Source organism: Microtus oregoni, unplaced genomic scaffold (genome assembly GCF_018167655.1).
Source record: "Microtus oregoni isolate MIOR12 unplaced genomic scaffold, Mior012 000050F_003, whole genome shotgun sequence".
Lineage (NCBI taxonomy): Eukaryota > Metazoa > Chordata > Mammalia > Rodentia > Cricetidae > Microtus > Microtus oregoni.
This window is the reverse complement of record NW_024543227.1, coordinates 368,285-396,267: the sequence shown is the minus strand read 5'-3', so window position 1 is coordinate 396,267 and position 27,983 is coordinate 368,285. Positions and strand designations below refer to the sequence as shown.

The following is a 27,983-nucleotide window of genomic DNA, read 5'->3' as shown; positions in this document are numbered from 1 at the left end:
GGTCTATGGTCCTACCAGAGCTAGGGTATGTGCTGATGTTTATGGCCCATGTTACTACAGGGGGCCTTAAGAGCCATGAATGATGATATCCAAGGGCCAGAGTGAGCTGGTTCTGCCCTTTGGTGGACATTGTGTCAAGAGCTGGCCCTGACTTTCACAGGAGAGCTAGTCCCACACCTCACCATGGGCATTGGAAAACTGGGCCTGGTGCCATGGGCATAGGTGAGCTGGCTTCGGCCCTATCCTTAGGCAGGCAGCTGATCAGCTCAGCTACCACCCAGGTCCATATTGGGGTTCTTGGCTTGGCCCATCCTAACATCTATACCATCTAAGGCCTACTGGAATGCTGGAATTGACTGGTCCTGGGGAACAATACCTGCAGAATCTCTGTTACTTGGGGTGACTGCAGGATATCCTAGAGGAGTTTTGTTGAGGGTCCCATGATGATAGTGTACCAGAAACTAGAGGCCATGAACAAGTTCAATGACTCATTGCAATGAATGTTTACAAGTAAATATGTTGGACAAAAAGGTATACTGTGTGACTCACCTTATATGTAGATCGTATTAAAGTGTAATAGAAGCCCGAGTACTGCTTCTGATGACTTCAGTTGGATCCCCAGGATCCACATTGTGGAAGCAGAGAAATGACTCCTGCAAGTTGTCCTCTGACCTCTACAAGTACACTGTAGATCATGTATGGCCTTGCCAGACACACAAAATAGGCAGACAAATAAATGTAAAAAATGTAAATGGACATAACTTACCAAACACAAAACAAAAGCCAAAAATAACCGATGTTCTTATTGCTGACTGAAATAGACTCTAAAATGATTGCTTTTTTCAAGACATATATCTGAAACAAAGGCATTAAAATGTTAACTTGAACACTTAAAAAGAAGTAAACACATACCATCCAGGAACGAATTATTAGAAATCTAGAGTTATAATCTTAACGTTTAAGAAAGAACTAAAACTAAAGTGGAATAAAACAATTTTAAAACATGCAGGAATGTTATGTGTAAAATTCATTAGGAGAATGCTAATCTTTCATACTTATATTTCAGTCACACAGCAAAATATGGATTGAAGGAGAATTACAAGAAAGTATAAAAGCCGGTTAATAATTGCAGATGAATGCAAAGTAGATTTCTCAATGTGACCACAATCATAGGAAAATAATTTATTAAATGAGAGGCCCTGCATAACCTAACCTCAAAGGCATATGCCCTGGGAAGACATATGGAACTCTTAAGTCTGATATAATCTTTTTTGTTGAAAGCATGGATTATTCCGTGATGGGAACTTCATTTGATGTGTAATGCAGTTTCTCCCCCTTTCCTTATCAGCATTTACAGGTTATTATTGACAGTCAGAAACAAATGAGAGAAATGTCCCAGAGACAAGTCCATGGCCATCGCCACAGATATCACACGCAAAAGACATACATAATTTTGTAGCTCTCACTATCCTGTGTGTGGTCAGAGATGAATGTGTTTTAACGTGGTTGTACCCCTTGAGCTCTCAGTAAACACCAGGGAGCTAGGAGAGTGAGAATGAGAGGTGTTGTGTGTGTGTGTGTGTGTGTGTGTACAGGAATTCCTTGGCAGAGGCTGGTCTGCAAAGCCTGGTTGATTGACTCTTAGACCTGCAGTGATATGGAGATGGTGGAAGTCGCAGTCCCAGGGCCTAATTACAATTTCCTTTGTGTTCTCTTGAGCCCATGAGTAGCCACTCCTTGGGCCCCCTGAGTTGGACTTACTTAACACCTTGTCACTAACAGATGACGTTGGACCTGACATTTAAAATATCAGAATATGTCTCCTTATCAAAGCTTTAAGTTTCTACCAGTCAAAGGACTGCTTTTCATCACATAGCAGCTAGTGCCTGTAGCTGAGGTTTCTCTGCTTTACCATAACAGTCTACTTAATATTATCACCCATGTACTTAAGGAGAGTCTATAGTTTCTTCATTCTGTGATTATAAAAACTTCATGAAACTGTTTCCACATTGTAACTTGCAATTTGTACTAACATAAACCTGTCTCACTCATGTTTACTCACAGATATTTGACTCCAGAATGAACTCTCTTCTTCCTTCGAGGTGAGAGCTGTGTGTTTACATTGACATTTGTTAGTGTGTGTTGTGTATATACTCATGCTTGTGCAAATATGTCCCTGGATATATATGTGTGAAAGTTAGTTAATCACTTACTGCTGTGATAGGCTATGTGTTATAATTCTCCTGGTCCTCTTCAATGATGACCTGGTGTGTAGTACACTGCTTACTTATCTCCATAGTTCTTTACTCATGTGCTGACCGATATCAGTATGGCTCAACACCCATTTTCCCAAACTGTTTTCCTCTATTGCTGTTCTCTATTTCCATGCTCCATTTGTCCCAGTATGGCTAGAGGAATCCTTTTAAGATGGCATCTGTGTTCATCTGGTGCCTCTGGAGAATTTCCTGGGTCTACGCATTGTACTCTCTGAGCCCCTGTATGGAAAGGAAGTAATGATGCCTACCTCAAAGAATCATTTTCAGGGCCTGAATGGAGAGGAAACAAAACCTGTGTATTTTTGTGGTTGGCCGATTTCCCTTGCCCCCTTTGTGCTGCCCATGGAAGGCTGTGGCATGAAAGTAGGGGCCTGAGTGCACACAGAGAAGGGGAGTTCTTGCCATGGGAATGGGAAATGCACAAGCTCACATTCCCAGTATGTGTCTGCAGTCACAGTTATCACTGTATATGCCCAGGGTGGTGAGATGACCTGGGAGGAGGAAAAACATCATTGTGTACCTTCCATTGATGTCGTCTCCACAGACAAGCACCATCATTCCATCCCCTGGGATTTATGTGCTTCCTCATCCTGGTTTCCTCTATTTCATGAGTTTTCTTTTCCCTTCTGCTACCTTCTAGTGTAAACATAAAGGGAAATATCTGCAACCCAGAAGCAGGAGTTTGTATGGAAGAACCCAGTGTGCTGTGATGTCTGCCAGACCGGACAGAACATTGGGACAAAAGGGTGAGTTAGATCCCTTCCCCCATCCTTATCCATTCAATATAATAACAATACCTCATCTTCTGTTCATTAGCAATCCTGAGGTTAAACATGATCCTGTGTGCATAAATGCCTTCTCATCTCAGCTGGATAGAAAGACCAAAGCACTTTGGAGTAAGTATGTTACAGCAGCTATCCAAGATCTCCCTGATAAGAGCTAGAGAGTGGAACTCAAACATTGTGATTGCCTGCGAGTCTAACCCTATTTGATATTATTGTAATTATAGCTCCTTCACAATCACCCCTTGTAAGAACAAAATCTACAATACATTTACTCTATGTCTATAGAGGACCACATCACATCACTATGCTTCCTGCTTAAAACATCACACAGAACTGAGAGATATTAAGAGGAAAATGAAATTTGTGTTTTGTTTAATCATTTTCTGCATTGATTTTATTTTTCCTTCTTCCAGATATTTCTATGTTTCCTCTATATGTAGGGATAGGTCCCGCCCCTTGGGGGGCGTGTTCGCCTCGGGCTAATGTCTGCCTATAAATTTGGCGAGCATGCTCCCAGCCATCACTTCTGCTTTCCTGGTCTCCACGGGAACGGTGCTTCTGTAAGTCTATTTCTACATTAAAGCTATAGATATATATTTTTTTACAATCTGTCTGCATTTGTTTACGCCGTTACAGATTGGCGCCCGATGTGATGGACTAAACCCACTTAAAAAACCTGAGAAGGCTTACAAATAAGGGAGAGAGAGTTTAACACAGATTTTTGCTGTTCGTTGGTGGCATGCTGTAGAGAGATTTCCTGATTCGGCAACAGTAGCAGAAAAAACGCTGTGTCATTTTAAAGTGCGACTTCCTGGGGCTGTGCCGCCATTGCGATCTCTTTCTGGCTCCTGAGGGAGACAGAGCTTTTGAATAGAGCATTTGGAGTAAAGTGCTACGATTTGTTTGATGGCAACTAGACTCGCTGTGTTCTCGGGTCTGCTCTGCTTGCTAGAGGCAAGCAAGCGCCTCATCTAAGAGAGGCTTCCTGACTCAGCTTCAGCTGCAAAACCCTGCAGCTCTTAAGAGGTCCTGCCACGAAACACTTAAATGGTGTTGACGAAAAGCTGAACGCATGCTTTTCAGTTTTCAGCCATAGCAGAAAAAAAGCTGCGCCATTTAAAAATGCGGGGAATGCAATCTTGTGCAACCACTATGGAAGTCAGTGTTTCGGTTTCTCAGGAAATTCGGGATCAACCTACCCCTGGACCCAGCAATACCACTCTTGGGAATATACCCAAGAGATGCCCTATCATATGACAAAAGCATTTGTTCAACTATGTTCATAGCAGTATTATTTGTAATAGCCAGAACCTGGAAACAACCTAGATGCCCTTCAATGGAAGAATGGATGAAGAAAGTATGGAATATCTACACATTAGAGTACTACGCTGCGGTAAAAAACAATGACTTCTCTAATTTTGCATGCAAATGGATGGAAATAGAAAACACTATCCTGAGTGAGGTATCCCAGACCCAAAAAGATGAACATGGGATATACTCACTCATAATTGGTTTCTAGCCATAAATAAGGGTCACGGAGTCTACAATAGGTGAATCTAAAGAAGCTAAGTAAGAAGGGGAACCCAAGGAAAAACATATAGTTATCCTCTTGGCTAAGGGAAGTAGACAAAATTGCCGGGGAAAAAATTGGGATCTTGGGGGTGGGGTGGGATGGGGGTAAGGGGAGATGGGGAGAGAAAAGTTAGAAGGGAAGGAGGTCGGGCCTTGGGAAAACAGGAGGATTGGGATAAAGGAAGGTTGGACAGGGGAGCACGGAACCACAATTCTTAGTTAAAGGAGCCACTTTAGGGTTGGCAAGAGACCTGACTCTATAGGGGCCCCCAGGTGCCCAAGCCGAGGTCCCCAGTTAGTTCCTTGGGCAGTTGAGGATAGGGAACCTGAAATGACCCTATCCTAGAGCAATACTGACGAATATCTTGCATATCATCATAGAACCTTCATCTGGTGATGGATGGAGATAGAGACAGAGACCCACACTGGAGCACTGGACTGAGCTCCCAAGGTCCCAATGAGGAGCAGAAGGAGGGAGAACATGAGCAAAGAAGTCGGGACCACGAGGGGAGCACCCACCCACTGAGACAGTGGAGCTGATCTATTAGGAGCTCACCTAGACCAGCTGGACTGTGACTGAAAAAGCATGGGATAAAACTGGACTCTCTGAACATGGCGAAAAATGAGGGCTGATGAGATGCAAAGGACAATGGCACGGGGTTTTGATCCTACGTAATGTGATGGCTTTGTGGGAGCCTAGCCAGTTTAAATGTTCACCTTCCTAGATATGGACGGAGGGGGGAGGTCCTAGGACTTTCCACTGGGCAGTAAACTCTGACTGCTCTTTGGACTGGAGAGGGAGGGGGAAAGGAGTGGGGGGAGGGGGAGAAGGGTGGGAGGAGGGGGCATAGGGTGGGAGGAGGGGGAGGGAAATGGGAGGCTGGGAGGAGGTGGAAACTTGTTTTTTTTCTCCTTTTCTCAATAAAAAAAAAAAGAAAAAAAATAAATAAATAAAAATAAAAATGCCGCTTTCTGGGCTGTCCTGCCAGGGCAAACTCTGACTCTTTTACGCAGGCGGTTCGTACGGTTTGCAAGCACAGGCTGCTGAAGTTCGCTTGCTGGCAGGGACCTTGAAATGCCATAGAGTTGTGGCAGTAAACATGGCTACAGCCAGTACCTCAGCCATGAGGCTGGAAAGCTAAGGAATGGGCTGGATCCAGTCGGCAAAGCCACACCTTTAATCCTACTGATATTGCTTGGTAAATTAAAGACTCATGTGGTCAGAAAAAGAGAGATATACAGTAAAGAGAGATTCAAAGACAAAGAAAATTTTTAAATGGTTTAAAGTGTGTTAAAAATATATGCAGACTAAAAGTTGAAGTTCTTAAAGTAAAAAACAAAAAAAGGAAGAGAGTTGTTGTGTGTGGTAGCACACGCCTTTAATCCCAGTGCCTAGAAGGCAGAGACAAACAGATCTCTGTGAGTTCAAGGTGTAGTAGTGTACACCTTTAATCCCGAATGCCTGGGAGGCAGAGACAGGCGGATCTCTGAGAGTTCAAAGACAGCCTGGTCTACAGAGTTACTACAGGTCAAAGATACAGAGAACCTGTCTCAAAAAGCAAAGAGTTAAAAGTAAAAATAAACAAAATAGAGGTTAAAACAAAGCTGCACAAAGATGGAAAATACACAGAGAATTTTGATACTGTATGCTATTATGCTCTCTTTGAATTATTTGAATGCTGAGGAAGGAGCAACAGCTGCTAAAAGATATTTATTTATAAATGCTGCTGAACTAATCCAACATAGATATTTAGAATTTGGATCTAAGGATATGATACTTTGGAAAAGAGATTCTTCTTTTGTTTTCACAGAGGATCAGACCTTGTGGATTGCATTTATCCCGATATGGTATGATGGACCACACCCTCCTGAAGGGTTGTTGTGAACATCTTCAGAAAATTGCTTCGCTCAACTGCCAACTGAGATGAAACTAGCACACAGGTTATACCATGAAAGACCTAATTAATGACGCCCCCATTCAGCAGGAAGCAGTTTGGAGAGAAAAAACTGCGCCCATGTTCCCAAATATTGTTTATAAATGTTCTTTTACATTTAAAGGGGCAAATGATATAGGTATGAATAATTTGCATTGGTATGGATTTTAAGGTCAATTTGGTTATATGTATATGTATTTCTTGATCTTGATTAAGGTATTGTGATTGTGTAGTTCATTTAAAAATATAATGTATAATTAGAAATATAGATTGTTAATTGATAATCATAATAGTCAAGTTTGTAGTCATGTTAGTTAAGATTTTCTAGATGTACATAGATATATTTTAGATAGGCATTCTTCATATCTTTCAAAGATTATAGAATATGGCATTTTAAATGTTTTAATAACTTAGGACATTTTATGACAATGAGACACTCTGCGCCTGGCAGCACCAATCTACTTTAAGAGGAAGATGGGCATCGAAGAGGCACCTTATGGAGTTTGATAGCCATTTGGGCAAGAAACTGCTCTTGCCTGGACTATTGCATAAACTGGACACAGAGAACCCACAGAGAGAGGACTACTGAACTTGCCTAAGGTGAGATGATCTTTTGGGGTTCCTGATTCATGAAAAAGTCTGCGAGACATTCTGCAGGACACAACAGATAGTGACTGAACTGACTTTGAATTTTCCTGCTTTATGGAAATGTCTGCTGAATACCATGGGCCTGAAGGCTGAAGATGGATGCCCCAACGGTACAGAGGAACCTTGGGTGACTATCCAGGCAGCAAGATGTCTCTGTCATTTCTAGAGTTTTAAAAGTTGCTTTTTTCTTGTTTGCTTAGGTAGTATTGTATCTTTCTGGAGTCTTTGATGGAGTTAAGAATAGTTAGTTATAGTTATAGTTTTCCTTAGTTATGATAAAGATTATTGTAACTTTTACTTGATAACTGTTTTGTTATATGTAATTTTGCTATGTTAAAGTTAAAGCCTTTTTTTTTTGTTTAAACAGAAAAAGGGGAAATGATGGAGGAAGGTCATTGGCTAATAAAGGAACTGCCTTGGCCCATTTTATTGGTTAGAAGATAGGTGGGAGGAGTAAACAGAACAGAACGCTGGGAGGAAGAGGAAGTGAGCTCAGACTCCACAGCTCTCCTCTCGGGAGCAGACGCCTGAGAGAGACGCCATTCTCCTGGCTCCTGGGCAGACACACGCTATGAAGCTCAGGCCCAGGATGGACATAGGCTAGAATCTTCCTGGTAAGCGCACCTAGGGGCGCAACACAGATTATTAGAAATGGGCTAAATTAATATGTGAGCATTAGCCTAGAAGAGGTTAGATAGAAATGGGCCAAGCAGTGATTTAAATGAATACAGTTTGTGTGTTGTTATTTCGGGTAAAGCTAGCCGGTGGTGGGAGCTGGGTGGCGGAATGCAACCCGCAGCACCCCACAACATCTATAGATTTGCTTCTGTTTGTAAACTTCCTTTAGTCCTTTTTAGCAGTATGTCTCATATTGAGAAACACTTATGTTTACTTTTGATGATATCTTTTTATCTCCACTATAACCCTGGAGAATAATATATGTAGACCAAGAGATTCAGAATTGAAAATTGCTTCTATTTCAGCACTTTAACAAATATTGTGCTTTATCCCTTGGACTACATGCCTCATTGTAATTACGTGGTTTTCTTTTTGTCTTTTTTCTTCTACCAAAAACAGAATTCCTTCAACGTGATCTCAAGGTTTTTTTGCTTTTATTTTCTGAAGTTTGCCTATATCAATCATTTCATGTATTTCTTGGGTTCATATGCTACCTGGTTTAATCAACACTGTTTTAGGCATATCTCTTTGTGTTCCCATCCACAAGTAGTTTGCACCTTCTGTTTTCATGGCCCACATATTTCACTGCCCTCTCTTTTCCATCCTCTTTTAAGCCCGTGTTCTTCTCCTTGTAGTCTAATTCTAGTTTCGTGACCTGCAAGCATGACCACACACAGCCAACTCATAAACGAATTCAAGTCTTGATTCGATATCTGAGAGAAAACTTGGGTCTTTTATCCTTACTGAGTCTGGTTTGTTTTACTGAGCTTCTGGAAAACGTGGGTCTTCTCCTACATTTATGGATGCAAAGAGTTCACCATTCTTGGAATATTTTTCTCTTTTTGGGTTAGCCAGGATTTCTACTGCTGTGAAAGATGCCATGACCAAATGCAAGGTGGATAGGAAAGGGTTGATTTGGCTTCACTTCCACAGCACTGCTCACCGTAAAGTTAGTCAGGACAAGAACTTCAGTAGGGCAGGCACCGTGAGGCAGGAACTGGTACAGAAGTCATGGAGGGGTGCTGCTTACTGGATTGGTCACAGGGCTTGTTCAGACTGGTTTCTTATTGAACCAGGACCACCCTCCATCAGTCACTCTTAAGAAAATGCTGTATGGATCTGCCTACAGCCTGATCTTATGAAGGCATTTTCTCAGTGAGGCTCGCTCCTGGCTGAGGACTCCAGATTGTTTCAAGTTGATGTAAAACTATCCAGCACACTTGGGTACGCTTTATCCCTTCATTTATGTATATATTCATCTGTGGCTTGATTTTGTTTTGACATGTATTTCTAGCCGGCCTGGAACTCACTATGTAAAGCAGGCTGGACTGGGACTTTTCATCATCTTCCTTCCTTTTTCTCTTTAGTGCAGAGATTTTGGTCACTCCGTACCACACTTATCTTGCAGTTTATTTTTCTAACCCCTTCATTTCTAAACTGATGATTAAGTATTATTTTATTTTACATAGTGGACAATTTGGGTTTCTCTCTGAAGGTAAAGAATAATCTTATTTCTTTCCAAGAAAAATCACAAAATGTAGGCAAGCTGTAAGTTTCGGTGACTGTCAGGAGGAACAAAATGGACTAGAGAGGTAGAGAAGGTCATTGCCTTTGAGTTAAGGTTCCAGAATTCAGGAAGGTTCAATAAGCAGCTGCATTGGTGGTGGAGCACGTTTAGGACAATGGTTTTCCCAAAAAGAACGAGATGTCCACAGTGTCAGGACAGGCAGGCTTAGGATTTTTACTGGGGTCTGGAAAAAGTAAAAAGAAAAGTGACACCTTTGATTTATAATTCTGAAACGGTAAGGGGCTGGGTAAATTGTTCTGTTCTTGCTTCTTTGTTTGTTTGTTTTTTGACTTGCAGATGGTTCAGTAAGGAAAAGTGCTTACTTCGAGGGCAAGCCTGATGATCTGAGTTCAGATCTCAGAGCCCATGTAAAAGCCAGATGTGGTGCTCACATCTGTAATCCCAGGATTCCTACAGCAAGATGGGAGGTATAAGCATGAGAACTGGCTGAAAGATTGTGGTCCAGGGACCCTGGAGTACACAGTGTATGCGGCAGAAACTAGAGAACTCTGCCTCAAAAGGTTGAAGACAAGAACTGGCTCCAAAATAATTTGTTCTCTTACCTCCTCTCTTGTACGATGACATTTCCATACCTGTGATCACACAAATGTGTGCTCATACGCACACACACACACACACACACACACACACACACACACACATTGGTGTACTTAGTACTATAGATCTCTAAGCAGCTGTCATGGTGACCAATTATTTGGGGTTAAAAAGTGTGTGTGTGTGTGTGTGTGTGTGTGTGTGTGTGTGTACCTTTCAGGGAACCAGTTCCAAGGTGCATGTGTGCCGATCAAAGACAGTTTGTGATGATTGGTTCCCTCCTTTCACCTCATGGGTCTGGGTATTGAACTCAGTAGGCAGGCAGGATTACATGTGCCTGTCTTTTTCCATTGAGTCACCTGCAAATTGAAATATTTCAATACATATGTGCATTTGTATACAAATTTAACAGCTTCATGTGGAGTTGGTTTTGGTGAATCTTCCATATTTATCTGGAGAGTGAGTAGGTTGTCTTCTATCAGGTTTCAGAAATTCATTGAGCTACATATAGGATCTACAGGGAAATTAGCTTTCATAAATCTTTTCAATGTATTATTTCCCATATGATTATTGTTGCATCGAAAGCAGTGTGTTCCAATCTACTATTGTTCCTGAGCTTTTCCTTATCCGTTGCATTAGTCAGATCTCACTAAAGCAGTGGTTCTCAATCTTCCCAAAGTTGTGACCCTTTCTTTAATACGGTTCGTCATATTGTGCTGACCTACAACTACAAAGTTATTTAATTGCTTCTCATAACTGTAATTTTGCTATTTTTATGGACAACAATGTAAATATCTTTGTTTATCTATGGTCTTATCTGATCCCTGTGAAAGGGGTCAAACTCAAAGGTTGAGAATCACTGCTCTAAAGAAACATAACTGATAGAATGTGGTCAAGCTAGTCCATTAAGGGCTATTGTCCCTGCACAGAAAAGCCATAAATGGTAGTTGTTCAGTCAACAAGACTGGATGTCTCAGAGGTTGTCATTTGGCATGGGAGTTCTAGAGGATTCTTAGGGACCTGCTATTAGTCTTTGTTCAGTATTGGACTCCCCAAAACATAGGTTCACCTCCAGCCAAGGCCTCAGAAGCAGGGTAGATGAACTTGCTGGTAAGAATGAGGGCACACAAAAGCAAAAGCTTTCCTCTTCCATGTTATTTGATGTGGTCTTCCAACAGAGATATTGCCCAGATTAGGGTGGGTCTTCTCACCTCAAATAATTCAGTGAAGAAAATCTCCAACGGGAGTGTTCAGATGCTTGAGTTTTAGTTGATTTCAGATATAGTCAAGTTGAAAACCAAGATTAGCCATCACATTCCTCAAAAAAAACTGCCCATGATTGCTATATCCCTTGAAAAAGTAACATTTTGCCACTAAAGTTGAGCCCATAGAATTATTGTGGGTTTCAAAGATATCTCTTAATTGCATATTCTTTTAAGCATTTCTCAAATATCAGAATTTTTATCTCAGGTTTCCTTTTATTTGTAATTGGCTACTATGTTTTTGTTCATTTCTAAGTGTTCAGTGTAACATTTAAGGGGTATGTGCTTTAAAAGTCAGTAGTTATCTTAACAGGCAACCTGAAGAGTATTTTCTTTGCTTGATAAATTCATATACATTTACATTTCTTATGATATCAGTACGCTTGGTCATTTAGAATCATCTGTTCTATTATATAAGTAGCACTTACCTTAATGATGTCTGTGAGATGCTCTGTATCCTAGATACAAGAATTCCTTGATCTTGTGCATGGTTTTCAAACTTGTATTTCCCCATCAGGGCATTGTCTTCATTTATCAACCATTACTTGGAAGAGTGTACATCTGACACTTGATGGACGTCCTAACAACACGCTTCTCAACTTATGAAAAGAGGTTTGTTATATCTAAGAAGTTTGGTTTTTATTGTTTTTATTGAGCTATACATTTCGCTCCGCTATCCTACCTTCCTATACTCTCCCCTTCCTCCTCTCCTTTGACCCCCCCCCCCCACACGGCCAGTTTTCTCAGGAATTCTTATCTTTTTCTCCTTCCTATGTAGACCGGCAATGTCTCTCTTCCTTCTCTAGGTTGTCTGGGGTTGTGGAAAGTAAGCTGGTTTTTCTTTGCTTTATGTCTAAAAGTCACTCATGAGAGAGTACATATTACATTTGTCTTTCTGGGTCTGGTAAGAAGTTTGTTTTTAATCCATGTTCCTGAGCTTGAAGGTATTTAGGTTGTCTACTTATTATATTGTCTATTTAGATTGATTATTCAGTTTTAACTTATTTTTATTTTTCGTCATGAGATTGGAGTGTATTTGTGTGTGAAATATGTACACATGAATTCACATGCCCATGGTGGCCAGGAGAGGACACTGGTTCCCCTGGATCTAGAGTCACAGAAAATTGTAAGCCACTCAGGTCCTCTGCAGTGGCACAGTGCACTTTAACCCCTGAGACATCCCTGCAACCTTACTTAGACCTGCTTTCTCTCAGGGTGCATTCTCACAGAGCCCAAAGGTCTTCAAAGGCATTTTGCTCTCAGAAAAAGTCTAGGGCACAAGGGAGGATGGGCAGGGCATCTCTATATGCAGCTTGTGCCAGATTGTGGTCATAGAAACCAAGATGACATTTATGGAACACAAGAATACATGACAAGGACAGCAGACGTTCCCCGCCCCCAATAATGGGACTGAGCTGAGAGTGTGAGTGCCCTATGGTGGGGGCTGACCCCTATGGACACAGGAAGATAAAACTCTTAGATGCAAGCCAGAAAATGCTGCTTCACTTCCTGAGGGAGAAAGACATGGAGGCTTCTGGATATACAAGCATGTACCCGTCCTGATTCAGAATGACCATAAACCATTTTCTGGGAAAAGGTGGGGTGTTTGTGGAAAATAAAATAGGCATCAGTGCCTGCACTCGCCCAACTCCCGGCTCTGTGAAAAGGGATGTGAATGGCTCATCCACAAATCTCTTGAACCTGTAGTGATAATGCCTGCTTAAACCATCACCAGTGATAAGCGTGAATGTCTCAGATGGATGTGAAAAGACTCCTTTGACAGACTTGCTAAGAATGTGATTTGAACATAAAAACTTTTATTGATTTTATAGAGCTATACATTTTTCTCTGCTCCCCTCCCTTCTTCTCCCCTCCCCTTTTATCCACTCCCATGGTCTCCATGCTCCAAATATACTCAGGAGATCTTGTCTTCTTCTACTTCTCATGTAGTTTAGATCCGTGTATGTCTCTCTTAAGGTCTTCATTGTTTTCTAGGTTCTTTGGGATTGTAGCACAAACTTTTCTAGATTTTAACAGAGACTTTTCTCTGGGCACCAGGCTGGTGCCAAATACTTAGAAATGTACTTTAACAAATTCTGTTGATTACAATTTCAACATAATTTCTTTATAGATCCTCTGGGAATTTCACATCATGAACCCAAATCTGTTTGTTTTGAGGTACCTGCATATATGCCCCTCACCCAACAAGAGAATAAGCCACTAAAACAAAGGTAAAGCAAACGAAAATCTGAACCCAAGCCAACGACCAACCTCTTTGCCCCTCGATCTTTCCCCCCTATACAACACATCTGGTCATTCATCTTAGTGGCATTGGGATCCTTGGTGATCACATACCACACCATTTTGTCCAATCAGCTCTTGTTGCAAACATTTATTGCAATGAGTCTTTTGTCTCATTTGTGGCCTCTGGTTTCTGGTACCCATCGTCAGTGTACCCTCACCAAAACTCACCTCAGACATTCCGGGTCCACCATGAGTAATGGAGATCATACAGGTATCATTCCAGAAGACCTGTCCCTTTACGAGTTCCAGCCAGTTAATGATGGGGGAGATGTTAGGATGGGCCAACCCAAGGCCCTGAATATGGGCCTAGGATGTAGTTGAGCTTGTTAGTCCAGCCCACTTGAGATACCCCCCTCAGGCTAGGGGCAGAGCAGCTGTCCTATGGCCATGCCATCAGCACCCGTTCTTGTGAACAGACTTCACTGTGGTTTCCCAGCCACCCAGACCCGAGTAATCACACAGAAACTATATTAACAAAACAGCAGCAATGCAGGCCCCACAGATCGGCATGGCCCCAGTGTCATCATGACACTCAGACACCAGCATGGCCCCAGGTGGTAGTCCAGATCTCTAACAACCACATGGCCTTCAATGCTGACAAGAGCCATGGACATGAACTCAGACCCTGGCCTCTGTAGGGCCACAGAGCCAGACAAGACCCTTGGCAGCAGCTCGGGAATGGACAACACCAAGGCCCCGGTTGGCAGCATGCGTCTCTCAGATCAGGGACACTCCAGTGAGAGCACAGCCCTAGGACACCAACAAGGCCAGTGGACACAGCCCAGACTCCAGGCTTCTGTGTACCCTTTAGTGGCAGCATGGACCATGGACATTAACACATACCCAGACATATCATTTAAAAACAGCTTGAGTCCTGATGGTTGGCGTGGTAAGAAGACCACCCACCTCAGCTTGTTCCTCACCACCTTCCCGTCCTCCATTGTCCCTCTTTTCATAGCTCATGAACCATTCGGCTGCTCCTTCTCTCCCATTTCTCCACCACACATTTTGCTCACCATAATGGCTTCCTGGAAGTACCGGGTCGACCTGTGAATGTCTTCCCGCCAGCCCAGGCTTTGACAATGCAGGCTTGCCTGTGGGTGTGTGGCACCTGCCTGAACAGAATGGTGTCAGGCAGCCTGGGGATATCTTCAAGGCACCCAATGACTGCAATGTTTTAAAAATTGTGTGTATATGTTGTAAACATTGCTGCTCAGATGGAAAGGGATCCTGGCAGTCGGGAGGCAAGGAATACCACAATTCACCATAAGCTTAGGAATGCACAGCCCTGCTTCAGGGAAAGTTTTCCCCAAATGAACAGCTCTGCACTGATAGTTGAGGGTTTCCCCAGCCAAGTTGTTGCAGCTTTGTTGTTACAGTCTCTGAGAGATTGGTTAGCTTTTTGCCGAATTGGTCAGTGGAAGAGTGTGTTTCTATGGCTTTGGTGTCAGGGGCAAAGTGTGTTTCTTTCACTGGCCTGTTTAACCTTTTGTCTGTGGTTTCAGGGCCAGTGAATTGATTCTAATCTCAGGGTCAGTGTATGTTTCTTTTGCTCTGGTTTCAGGATCAGGGTGTGCTGCTTTGGACAGAAATGGGTGTTGTTTCCCCTAGAAACAGATATGCAGTCCATTGTGGTCCACCAAGTGAGTGCTGAGAACCCAGCCCAGGTCTTCTATAAGAGCAGCAAGTCCTCTTAACCATGGAGCCATCTCTGAAGTCCAAGTCATCGAACATTAAATGTAATTACTATTTTTCTACTTTTCCCCATAATGACAATAGACATCTTCTTATACTCAGGTAGGTATAAGTTTCATTATTATTTACCAATCCATAAAGTTTCATTTCTATGTTCCTTAGGTTCTCAATCCCAACCACTGCCCTATCCTGTCTGCAGGAAAATACAACAATCTGATATTATAGATAAATTTATATATGCTGGAATGTATTAGGATAGAACCAGAGTTCAGAGACATCTGGCCTTCATTCATCTTGAATATATGTTTAAATTTATCTATTTTGTTGCCCATGATCATTGTTCATTCTTACTATTAAATGGTGTCGCAATGTATAGCTACGCTGAAACTTTGATAATTTAGTTTTATTTCATGTGTGTATATGCTCGCCTACATATAGGTATGAAGAGCAAATGTATTTCTGGTGCCTGTGGAGGCCAAGAGAGGGCATTGGATCCCTTGGCACCATAGTTACAGACAGTAGGGAGCGCCATGCCAGTTTTGGGAAATGAGTCTTTTACCTGTTGGCTATTGTTTAGGTTGTTTTCAATTTCAGTGTCTTGTATATAAAGCTGGTGTGAACTGAAATAAATAAATCATTAAAAGAAAATATGTCCTCTTTCTCCAGGTTATATATTTGGGAATGTGATGGCCAGATGACAATTAACATATGAAGACATTGGGAAATACTTTTCCAAGTCTCTGTCCTGTTTTCCATGGCCACCAGCAGTGGGTATGAGAGTTTCATCCTCCACAACCTGCCAGGTCTTTGTATGACAAGTCTTTATTTCTGAGTATTTTATGGGGGTGTCGACAGTCCCCTCAGAGTCATCTGTCTCTCTTCCTTAAGTGTTAAGGATGTTGCTGCTGTATGTTTCTCTTAGTGGAGCATCTACTCACCCTTCTGGCCAACTTTAATTTCCTGAATTGTCTATTTTCTCAGTGACTCTTTTTGAGGTTTTATGCATTCTGGAAACAAGAAGACTGTCATCTGATACACAATTTCCAACATTCATTTTCCCAGGTAAGAAAAATATGTTTCTAACATATATTTGGTAGAGTGGACATATTCTCACTTTATGGAGTTCTTAACAATTCAGTTGTTCATTTAATGAAAGGGGGTTTGTCATATCTAAGAAGTTTATCTATAATTCATTCAATTGTTTTCTGCTACATGATTCATATTTAGGTTGTATTTTGGATCAATTACCTTTTAGATTATTTTCACTATTTACTGAGTGTCTGCCTGTATGTCTGTGTGTGCCATATGTACGTTTGAGTTCAGTTGCCCACCGAGACCAGAAAAGACTGTCAGTTCCTCTGGATCTGGACTTATAGGCAACTTTGGGCCCCCATATAGGTGCCTGAAACTGAAGTCAGGTCATCTGCAATAGCCAAAGGCACTCCTAACCTCGAAGATGTCTCTCTAGTCCTGTGTAGATCATTTGTTCATTTTGGGTTGACTTTTGTATCCTGTGACTAACAACTTGTCTATATTTATAGTTGTGCATGGGGATGTCTGCTTGTCCCAAATAAGACAGAAAGACAGGGCATTGAAGGGGATATGAGAGGAGAAAGAGTCTCTCACCCTGTGATCTAATTTATATTTTTATAACTGACACTCAAGAAACCTCAACCCAACTGATAGAGCCGAAATTATCTACAGATATAATGCAGCTTTTTCTAAGACATCTCAAAGAAAGTTTTAAAATAACAAAATATAAACTAGAGTCTGAAGATAGGGTTCATTCTTTAATTTCTCTGGATGTCTTCCAGAGGATCTAGGGTTGATATGCAGCACCTACCGGATGGTTCACAAGTGTCTGTAACTCCAGTTCCGAGACATCTCAAACTCTGGTGCCCTCTGTGGGCAGTAGGTACTCACTCATGTGGTGCATATATTCCCTGTGGAAAAACATTAAACAAATAAAAATAAATTAATGAATTGTGCTTACTTAGGACAAGAATACTTGTAAATTCACCTAATAACCTTACAATTTAATTTACTTAAAGAAATTTTAAAAGGGATAAGAACATTTCAAAAGATTATTTTTTCATTTTTGACTTTTGAATAACCAATTGTATATTTTTTCCTAATGGGAAAACAGAACCCATTTAAAGACTCAAAGTATTCTTACATGTAATTTTAAACAATGTAACTTTGAGAGCCATAAAAATCTTCACATTTCTCACTCTCCTGCCCTCCTCACACACCATTGGCAATGACACCCAATCTCATGTCTCTCTCTAGTCCTCACTCAGGCCTTCATGCATGAGCCATCCATATTCTATGTGAGCTTCTGTCCAAAACATTAATAATCCCACAACCTTTGCTGTATTCTGGCTTTTCCTGAAATTCTTTTATGCAGCTTAGTCATAGATCCACCTTCACCAGGGTCAAGGTTATTAATGGGACAGGGTGATCCTCAGGCTGCTGGTCACTGTACTGGGCTGTTCCTCCCAAACACCACAGGGAGTCCCAGAAACACTCGGTGAAGAGCATATGCCTGCTTCACTGAAGTGTCTTTGTGTCTTTGCTAAAGGTGTCCCCTCACACATGTGTGACTCTTCTGTCCCCTTCATATTCTTTTCTGTCTTATTGTCATTTCCAATCAGGCACGCTGTCTTCATTTCTCTATGTTTATAAGGAGTTTGGGAAGTCAGGTGTTCATCCTCCAAGGTTGTCCCTTTTCAAGGTTGTTTTCAAGCTGCGGTTCTTCATATTCCTATGAGTTCCAGGATAAGCCCATTAGTTTATGAAAAGTCTGTTGAGAGTTCTCTTGGTATTGCACTGGATCTACAGATCTGTTTAAGGAGAACAGACACATGCATATTCCATCGCATGAAGGTGATTGTAGCGTGAGTTCTAATTGGTCTTAATAATAAAATCGGGAGTCAGATATTAAGTATTTGGAGCTATAAGATCAGAACAGCAGAGCAGCCAGACACTAGTTCTTTCCTCGACAAAATCCTCAGACCAAATGGAGCATCCTGTCTCTACAAGACCTCAGACTGACTGCCTGAATCTCCTATCTCCTCCCACCTTATAGTCCTCTCTTGGCCCAGCCATATCCCTTTCAGTCTCCATCGCCCTAATGCTGGGATTAAAGGTGTGTGACACCAAAGAACTTTGCTGAAAGATGTGAGTCACCACTACCTGACTTTGTTTATTTTTTAAACTGGATCAATCTTATGTAGCCCAGGATGGCCTTGAACTCACAGAGTTCTGTTTCTTTTTTTTTTATTGAGAAAAAGAGAAAAAAAAACAAGTTTCCACCTCCTCCCAGCCTCCCATTTCCCTCCCCCTCCTCCCCCCTTACGCCCCCTCCTGCCCCCCTTCTCCCCCTCTCCCCACTCCTTTCCCCCTCCCTCTCCAGTCCAAAGAGCAGTCAGGGTTTTCTGCCCTGTGGTAAGACCTAGGACCTCCCACCTCCGTCCATATCTAGGAAGGTGAACATCCAAACTGGCTGGGCTCCCACAAAGCCATCACATTACTTAGGATCAAACCCCCGTGCCATTGTCCTTTGCGTCTCATCAGCCCTCATAGTTCGCCATGTTCAGAGAGTCCAGTTTTATCCCATGCTTTTTCAGTCACAGTCCAGCTGGTCTTGGTGAGCTCTCAATAGATCATCATTATATATTGTGATGCTTAAATTATCCCATAATGTGCCCATGGGAGGACACACATTCAGGTGGACCTGCTCTTCACTTGTTATCTGCCTAGAACTCTGGATTATCTGACCATCCCTGGAAGACTGTCACCAGCAAATGCTAATTGTCAGTGACACTTTGTGTCCTCTGTCTATCAATGTCTGGTTTCTTCTATGAGAAGAACAGCAGGACTGCAGAGAGAACACGCAGAATGTTGACAAGAAGCTGACATGAGCCCTTGTTTCCAGTATGTGAGTCATCAGTGCCACCAGTGTGTGTGTGTGTGTGTGTGTGTGTGTGTGTGTGTGTTTGTGTGTGTGTGTGATGTGTACATGGGTGTGTATAGGAAGGGTCTGTGAGATGAACAAAGAAGAGGAAGATGTCACTGCACATCTTTGACTTGACTGGATGCAGACAGACTACTCCATCCCTATATTCAGTACAGTAGAGTGCATGAGCGTTCTCATCGCCTTCTTCCCCTCCCCATGAGATTTCTCTCCTCCTTCTCTGGCTTCTAGTAGAACAGGGGAGAAAACAGTGAACTCTCCATGCAGAACCAACTCCTGGAGAAGAACCAAGTGTGGTGTGGTCTTGTCAGCCTGTTACCTGAGCAAGAGTGACAAGATCATGTGGGACTCACCAGGTCAGTCATTTCCTTTTCTCTTCCCATTCATGTGACCAGCAGCGGATCTGTGATGCCTTGTAGGAACACATCTTGTTGAGCAGGTAGCAGCAAAGAGCAGCACTCTTTGGAACAATGGCATTCATAGACTCCCCAGATGACTGAACCCTGTAGGGGTCCCTTTAAATGACCAGGACTGAAATGGAAGCCATCCCCATCAGACCATTTCCCTGAATGGGCCATGCATAACTGCATCACATTTGCAGGGAGTACTTATTAAAATGGTAGATATCTGGGTCCACAACAGACACTGAATCAAACCCTGGGAAGTGGGCTGTGGCATAGCCACTTCTTTCTGATGGCTGTCCATGTTAAAACGTGTTGCTAGTGGGTTTGATATTCTGTCTTCCAGGATATGGAGTCACAGACTGTTTAATTCCATACCATGTCCTCTTGTTACTGCCTTAAATATCGGTGTCTTATATGGCATATCAAATAGGCAAATCAATTCTTTAGATATGTTTATCCAGCTATTCACATACTGGCCTCTTTTGTGGGCACCGTGTTTCTGCACTGAGATTACCACGGATCTTGGAGTATTGTGTTATATGGGTAAACTGTCAGGAAGCAGAGGAAAGCAGTCCTAGATACACCTGAGATCATGCTGTCCCTCTTTCCTTCCCACAGACGATTTTCATAGTTCTCCTCTTGGAGTTCTACAGTGTTGCTCTGACAGTCTTTGTGTCCCCTTCTGTGTTCTTTGGGATGGATCCTTAGAAGAAAGATCCCTGGTCCCCAGAATGCACGCTTGAGGTTTTCACTAGCATAAGATCCATCCATAGGCTTGGAGAACAGTTGCATTCTCTCCAGCAATGGAGAAGAGTGTCTTTTTGCTCTCAGACTACCCACGGGGAGAGCTGAGAGGAGGTGACTGCTATGTGAGAAACCTGTGGTGAGCATTTCCTGAAATCAGGAGAGTTACATGCTCAGACTAGACCCTCTGCCTGTCTTTGTCTTTGAAGACGTGGTTCCTCTTCCTCTCTGTGTCCTGTAGCTCTGGTTCTAGTTCCACAATGTGGGAAAGGGAAGTCACGTGCTTGGTGTAACCTCAATGTCCTCCTTAAACAAATTGCTTTCTTATAGATCATCCATACTTGGTTAAGTATGGAGACATGTTAACTGCACTATCACATGGAAAGCAGAATCAGAAAAAAATCTATTCCGCACCCAGGATAACTTCCAAGACAGACACCACACAAGGTTTATCCTCCCTCCCCTCTGTAAGGGAGATATAGCCAGGAGCAGGGTGGGGCCTTATAGCTATCACTATGGGAAGGATGGGCCAAATTTTCCTTGGTTTCCAAGGCAGCATTTGTTTTTCTTTGTGGACCAGACAGTTTAAGGCAGTCTCTTTGAATGGTTTCCATGGGAATCCACTTGAGCAGATCAAAGAAGGGAAAAAGGAATTGTGTGAGACATGTAGATGTGGGGTTAGAATGATGATGCCTGGCCCACCATAAACTACTAATTCACAGAAATAAATTGACGACATGGCTGAAGAAAGTGTGTGTGTGTATGTATGTTTGTGTGTGTGTGTACGTTCACTAAATCTTGTATAATTCCTGTGTGCTCAAGGCCTTTACAGTTTCAGTATACAGTTTCAGTATCCATGAAGAGAACCAAAAGGGGACTACTGTCTTCTGAAGAGCACATTATTTCAGACAAGTAACTTGAATGGCCTCCTGCTCTCCCCAAATGTCACACAGTAGTCTCTTCTATTAATGACTGACATCTTGGAACCGATTCTAGTCTATGCACTTATGAGTACTCAGCCAACCACAATTCTCCCTCTGCAGCTTGATGGGGCAGAGGAAATCCCTTATAGGACGGTGGTAGTTTGAATGAGGATGATCTCCATACGCCTCTTTTGGTGAATGTTTCAATCCCAATGGTGGATGGTTTAAGAAAGATTAGGATGTGTGGCCCTATTGGACGAGGTTTGTCACTGGGTGTGAGTTCTGATGACTCAAAAGCCCTCTGCCTCCTGCCTGTGATCAGGATGTAAACTCTCAGTTTCTGCTACAGTGCCCTGCCAGGCTGCCTGCTGCCATGCTGCCCACAGTGATGGTACTGGACTAACCCTCTGACACTGAAAGTAAGCTCCCCATTTAATGCTTTGTTCTGTAAATTCTCTTCAGTACAGCGCCTCTTCCCAGCAATAGAACAGTAGCTCAGTCAATGTCCTGTGGCTGTCAAGGGACTTGGGGTTCCTGCCTCTTTTCTTCTGTGTTATCTCTTCTTGTAGGGCTCAGGGGATAATTTCTCTTTCAGTATCTAGTTAGTGGCTCCAAAATGAGGGTGAGGTAAAGGAAATACTTTGGAAACCTTCGTGCAACAGAGAAGGGACCCCAAGCTTGGTCTAAATCGTAACGGTGAATACATATTACATCTAAACCATATGCAGACCATATTCATGGAAAAGTACATGGCAACCACACCACAAACACCAGGTTGCTCTTGGAAGTCCCCAGCAGGCATGGTGCAACACAATTGCAGTGACTGACCAGGATACAACTTGCCTGGGAGGCAGCGATCTGGGGACTGTACCACAGCCTCCTGGAGAGGAGATGGAAAGTCTAGGAAATCCATCCATTCCAGTGTCAGGGGATTCAAGGTGACCACCACATTCATATTCTCTACAGAGCACCACTCTGTATCCCGTGTGCACTGCCCACTTTACACTCAGGGAGGATGAAGTGAGTTGTGGAGCACTACAGTTGCTGCAATCCATAAATGGAACTGCTCTAGTATTGTATCAAGTTTCCAAACACACTGAAAACGCATTGCTATTCCATAAAACATCAGCCCCTTTAAAGAAAATAAATGTAGGCATGTAGTTTGAATGCCACCTCCTGGCCATAATGGGGACTACATCAGTGAGAGTCTTGGGCCCAGTGGCGTCTATGTTTGGGTGGGAGGGAACATTGGCTGTGACCTGGACTTGAAGGGACCTTACCTCTGGAGATAAAGCAGTGTTTTTTCACTTCAGTATATTTTCCTGGTACATAAACCTTGACATCTTAGGTATATCAAATGTAAACCCAAGATTGGAGACCAATCCCAGTCTAAGGCTAACATAAAGCAGCCTCATTAGATAGAGATGGTGGAGCTCTGTGTGCAAACACACACACACATATGCACACAGGCATGCACAGAGCATGAGAGTAGATTCCATTTGTCCTTCTACTTCATTGCCCAGAAACGGAACACAATGACTACTTCTAAAGTACAGAAGGTATAAACATCGTTTATCCAGTGTGTGGTTGTGTGCCCGTGTGCATATGTGTGTGCTTCTGCAATTGTATGCATACATGCATGTGGTCAGGGGACAGAAGGCAGCCTCCGGTGTTGTACCTCAGGCGCCATCCCCCTGAAGTTTTTCTTAGACAAGGTTTCTCACTGGCCTGGAACACGCAAGGCAGGCTGGGTTGGCTGGGCAGCACACTCCAGGGATAGGCTTGCCTCCACCTTCACACACAAGCATGTCCCACCACACCTACTACTTTTCCTGCTGTAGTTTAACTTCATTTTCTTGATGATGCTCTCTGTGAATGACACTCAGGGCCTCATGCCCACAAGGCCAGCCATTTATTGATTTAGCTGTCTCCCCAGCCCCACTTTTACCACCCGAGCACAAGCAATTTTCTCAGTTTACACTTTAAAGTACTTTCCTTCCTGGATACGAAATTTCAAACACCACAGGAAAGCACATGTACTACCATAAGGAAATCTGTGTCTGTCGCTGGGCTTATTCCTAACCCTAAGGCACAGGGCTGTCTGCAGGGAAATCTCCAGAGAGTGAGCTATCTGAGTAGAGTCCCAGCCGCCATTTTCTGTGCGCCTTGCTGTATGTGTTGGTGAGGAAGTCACTTCCCCATTTAGGGGATGGTAATCTTTAATGTGTCTGCCAGGGACACACAGGGCTCTGCCTAACATCCAGTGAAAAGAGGATGGTTTCCCATGACAGAACTAAGCTGAAACTTTCCCACAGTGAATGGAATGATAATAGTCCTGCTAACTATTTTGTGTGTTTAGTGCAGAGTCTCAGAGCAGCCCAGCCCAGCCTGGGACTCTTCCCCTTCCTCCCTCAGCCTTCAGAGTGCTGCTGGTCCTCCCAGCTTACCACACTGCCCCAGCTCAAGTATTCATTTTAATGTAAACACATTCTTAATGCTACTGTTTTCTTCTCGGCCCAGTAACATTTTCATTCCATTTCTACATGTATATTGTTGAATTCCCACGAAATAAATAATTTTATCATTGATTTCCCTGCAAAAATTTATTTTATAATGATCCACATCTCTTGAAAAACCATGTACTCTAAGATTGTTTATCTAAGAAATTTCACATTTTCTGAGATATTTCTGGTTTTTGTTTGGTTATCATTTTGAGGAAGGGCCTCACTGTGCTATTAAGGCTGTTCTGAAACTTCTTAGCAGTAATGATCGTGTAACCCCAGTGTTCAAATAGCTGGAAGTGCACGCATTTGCCACCTAACGCTGATGAAAACTGTTCTCATTATTGCCTGGCATTTGACCATTTTTCTTCATTGTTTCATAACAATTATTTTAATTTGTACATAATTTTAAAATGTACATAACTTAATAATAATTACGTTGTGTATATTCCTATGTGTATGTACACATGAATTCCTATGCCTCCAAAGGTCAGGAGAGGTCATACCTTCCTGGAGCTGAGGTATGGTCCTTCAAGGATGTTGGAAATGGATGCTGGAAACTACCTTGGATCCTCAGCAACAATAGAATGCACTCTGAACCACTGAGTCATCTCCCCTGCCAGACTGTAGACTGTTAGATTCCGTTAGCCTTTATAATGTTCATATTTTAAATTCCACTGTGTTTTCCCCTTGGTCAATGACCTGGAGTTGATGCTTCTTTTTTTTTTCTTGTTTAGATTTTAGTTATACTTTTAATTATGTCTGTCTGTCTGTCTGTGGTATGCACATGATTGGCAGAGGCATTGACTCCTGATGGGGCTAGAGTTAAAGGCAGTTGTGAGCTATCTGCCATGGGGGCAGGGAGCCATACTCTCATAAACAGTAATGACTCTCTTGTCTCTTTCCTCCTCCCTCTACGCCTTGAGTGCTGGTATTACAGGTGAGGGTGAACATGCCCAGAGGGTCAAAGAACACAGAGCAATTTCCATTCTAGGCAATCATTCTGCCACGAGAGCTATGTCGCCAGTCCCCATACTGTGGCTTTTTAAATTCACCAGTGATTTCTTTTCATGGTATAGCATTCTCATTGAACAGCTACCAGAGAAATCAAGAATATAGCTGGGAATGTGTGCACAGCCAGGGGAGCAATAGCAGTGTCTAGGGACCACTTTTAAAAATCCCCAAATGTGCTCCCACCACATTTGTGAAGAGCTTGGGACCGGGCCGTCAGATGCTGGGCAGATCTAAGTGCTGTAGCATCCTCGAGTCCAGCCTCTGACAAGGACATCCTGTTCCTGAGAGAAAGTCTCCTGCCAGCAAACCTACCTTACATGCCCAGCTTCCCAAAGGTCAGCAACAAGGGACTAGAGGCTGTTGTTGTACTGTCTGTGGATGTGTGTGCACAGCCAATGACCCAGACCCTGCAGAAGAATCACAAAACAGGAAAAAGGTTGGTCAAAGAATCAGACACATCCTTAAGCTCAGTGCTGAAGACATAAAAAAAGAAAATTTGGAAATATAGCATAGTGTGTGGAAATAGAAATGACGGAGAAAGAAGAACAGGATTTCCCTTGCACGGAGATGTGAGTGTATGTGTCCTGATGTGGGGCTGTGCCTCCCTAGGAGTATGGGGACAATGATGAAGGGATCCCAGAGATATCTGAGAAGCCGGATTCTGCGTTTGGATGTCTGTACAGCAATGGTTCTCAGCCTTCCTATGCTGTGACGTGACTCTTAATACAGTCCCTCATGCGTGGTGATCCCAACCAGAAAATTATTTCTGTTGCTTCATCATCGCTGTAAAGTTGTTACAGGTAAGAATCACAATGGAAATAGTTTTGGAGATAGACGTTTGCTGAAGGGGTCAAGTCACTGGTTGAACCACTTTTCTAGAGTCAGAGAGATGTGGGAACTTCCTAGCCCCAGCAACTTTGGTTCCCTGAGCCAGGATGTCCTGGACCCATTTTCCAAACAAAGGCTGGGAATTTCTGTGAGGAGAAAACAGAGTGAGACCCTCTGCAGACACTGCTCATGTGCTAAGTTGGGGGTCTTTAGTGATAATACCTGCTTTAAATACCAGTCACAAGTTCCTGCATATGTGACAGACTAATGTTGATATATGCAATTGGAATTACAGGCTGGCCTTGAACTCAGACATCCAACTGCCTCTGTCTTGTGAATGTTTGCTCCATGCCCAGCTGTCAAAAATAAGCATTTCTAAAGGCAGTCTTCTTCTGGTGAAATAGGGACAAACAGTTGCTGCAGAATTTAGAGACTGATTTCACTTCAACTCTGCCTAAAACCTACTCACTTCCTTCATCTGTAAACCTGCCAAGAGCAGTACATGCTGTAGAACAGCCATTTTCAAAAATACACTGAATTTTGGGTTCATTTTTTAAGAGACAAATGTTAGATTCTTATTCTGTTGGAAATTATGCTACAGTTAGCTATACTTAGAAAACTTTACATCTGAAAATTATTCATCAGCAACTCGTTATCAAATTGTTAAGTTTTACAATGACTATATTGGGTATTCAAACTATCCTGTGTCAATACAGGTGGAATAACTGATGTCAGTAAATGGAAGCACCGTGTCTCCATGTGGTCAGACAAATCCAGAGATGTTAGAGCAATGTCTCCACAAGGAAAATGCACAGCGCATCCAGGTGCTATCTGCCCTCTCCCAGACAAGGCTGCACAGGGCAGCTCTCCTGCTGATCACTGCAGCATGGCTTCATCCCTCTTTCATACCTCCATCCCTCCCCTGTCTTCGGAACCATCTCCACTGTCTCCACACACTCCCTCATTCCGCCCTCCCCAGGCCTTTCTCTGTTCAGTGCCAAGTCACCTTCTACCAAAAGGAAACATATCATGACAATTCCATAACTCACCTTCCACACAGATCATATAATCCAAATGTCATACACAGCTGACAATGACAACATTTTCCTTTCTGTCCTATCCCCAAGCAGTGTCCACGTTGTCTTCAAGGTTCTGGCAACTAGCCTTGTTCTCTGCTCTTAGATCCACTGTTCTCCATGGAAGCAAGCACGCCCACAACTTGGTTTGTGCACGGTCTTGCTTCTATTTGCCATTCAGGACTCAGATCACATGCTAACTTCTGAAACCTTTGGGGGTAACATCACATACGACAATCCCCATCACAACTATTTCCTGTCCCCTTTATGATCTTTAAAGCGCCAATAATACACGGAATTGCTGTGATTACTGATTTCTTCTGCTTACTGACAGTTTGCCTATCTAACACGATATACAAGGACCCGTGCTAGTCTTCACAGTGCAGGAACAAGGTGTTCACTAAAGAGGCCACTATGTGAATATCTGGATAAACGTACACGAAGGAATTGATTTGTCTATTTGATATGCCATGCAACACAGTGGTATTTAAGGCAGTAACAAGAGAACATGGTATGGACTTAAGCAGTCTGTGACTTCATATCCTGGAAGACAGAATATCAAACACACTAGCAATACGTTTTAACATGGACAGCCATCAGAAAGAAGTGGCTATGCCACCCCCCACATCACAGGTATTGATTCAGTGTCTGCTGTGGACCCAGATATCTACCATTTTAATAAGCATGATTCAGTGTCTGTTGTGGATCCAGATTTCTACCATCTTAATAAGCAATCCCTCCAAATGTGATGCAGTCATGCATGGCCCATTCGGGGAAATGGTCTGATGGGGATTGCTTCCATTTCAGTCCTGGTCATTTAAAGGGACCCCTACAGGGTTCAGTCATCTGGGGAGTCTATGAATGCCATTGTTTTACAGTGTGCTGCTCTTTGCTGCTACCTGCTCAACAGGATGTGTTCCTACAAGGCATCACAGACCAGCTGCTGGTCACACAGATGGGAAGAGAAAAGGAAATGACTCACCTGGTGAGTCCCACATGATCTTGTCACTCTACTGTACTGAATATAAGGATGGAGTAGTCTGTCTGCATCCAGTCAAGTCAAAGATGTGCAGTGACATCTTCCTCTTCTTTGTTCATTTCACAGACCCTTTATACACAGCCATGTACACATCACACACACACACACACACACACACACACACACACACACACACACACACTCACATTGGTGGCAATGATGACTCACATACTGGAAACAAGGGCTCATGTCAGCTTCTTGT

The 27,983-nt window shown here is 42.8% G+C and overlaps 1 long non-coding RNA gene across 1 annotated transcript; it reads right to left on the bottom strand.

Annotated features, from left to right (window-relative positions):
* Window positions 1-626: 626 nt before the first annotated feature.
* On the bottom strand, window positions 627-27,983 carry LOC121436763. The gene is made up of 3 exons (XR_005972772.1): window positions 27,928-27,983; window positions 25,151-25,245; window positions 627-703 (listed from the first exon to the last, which is right to left on the bottom strand). It is a non-coding gene; the product is annotated as an uncharacterized LOC121436763 (long non-coding RNA).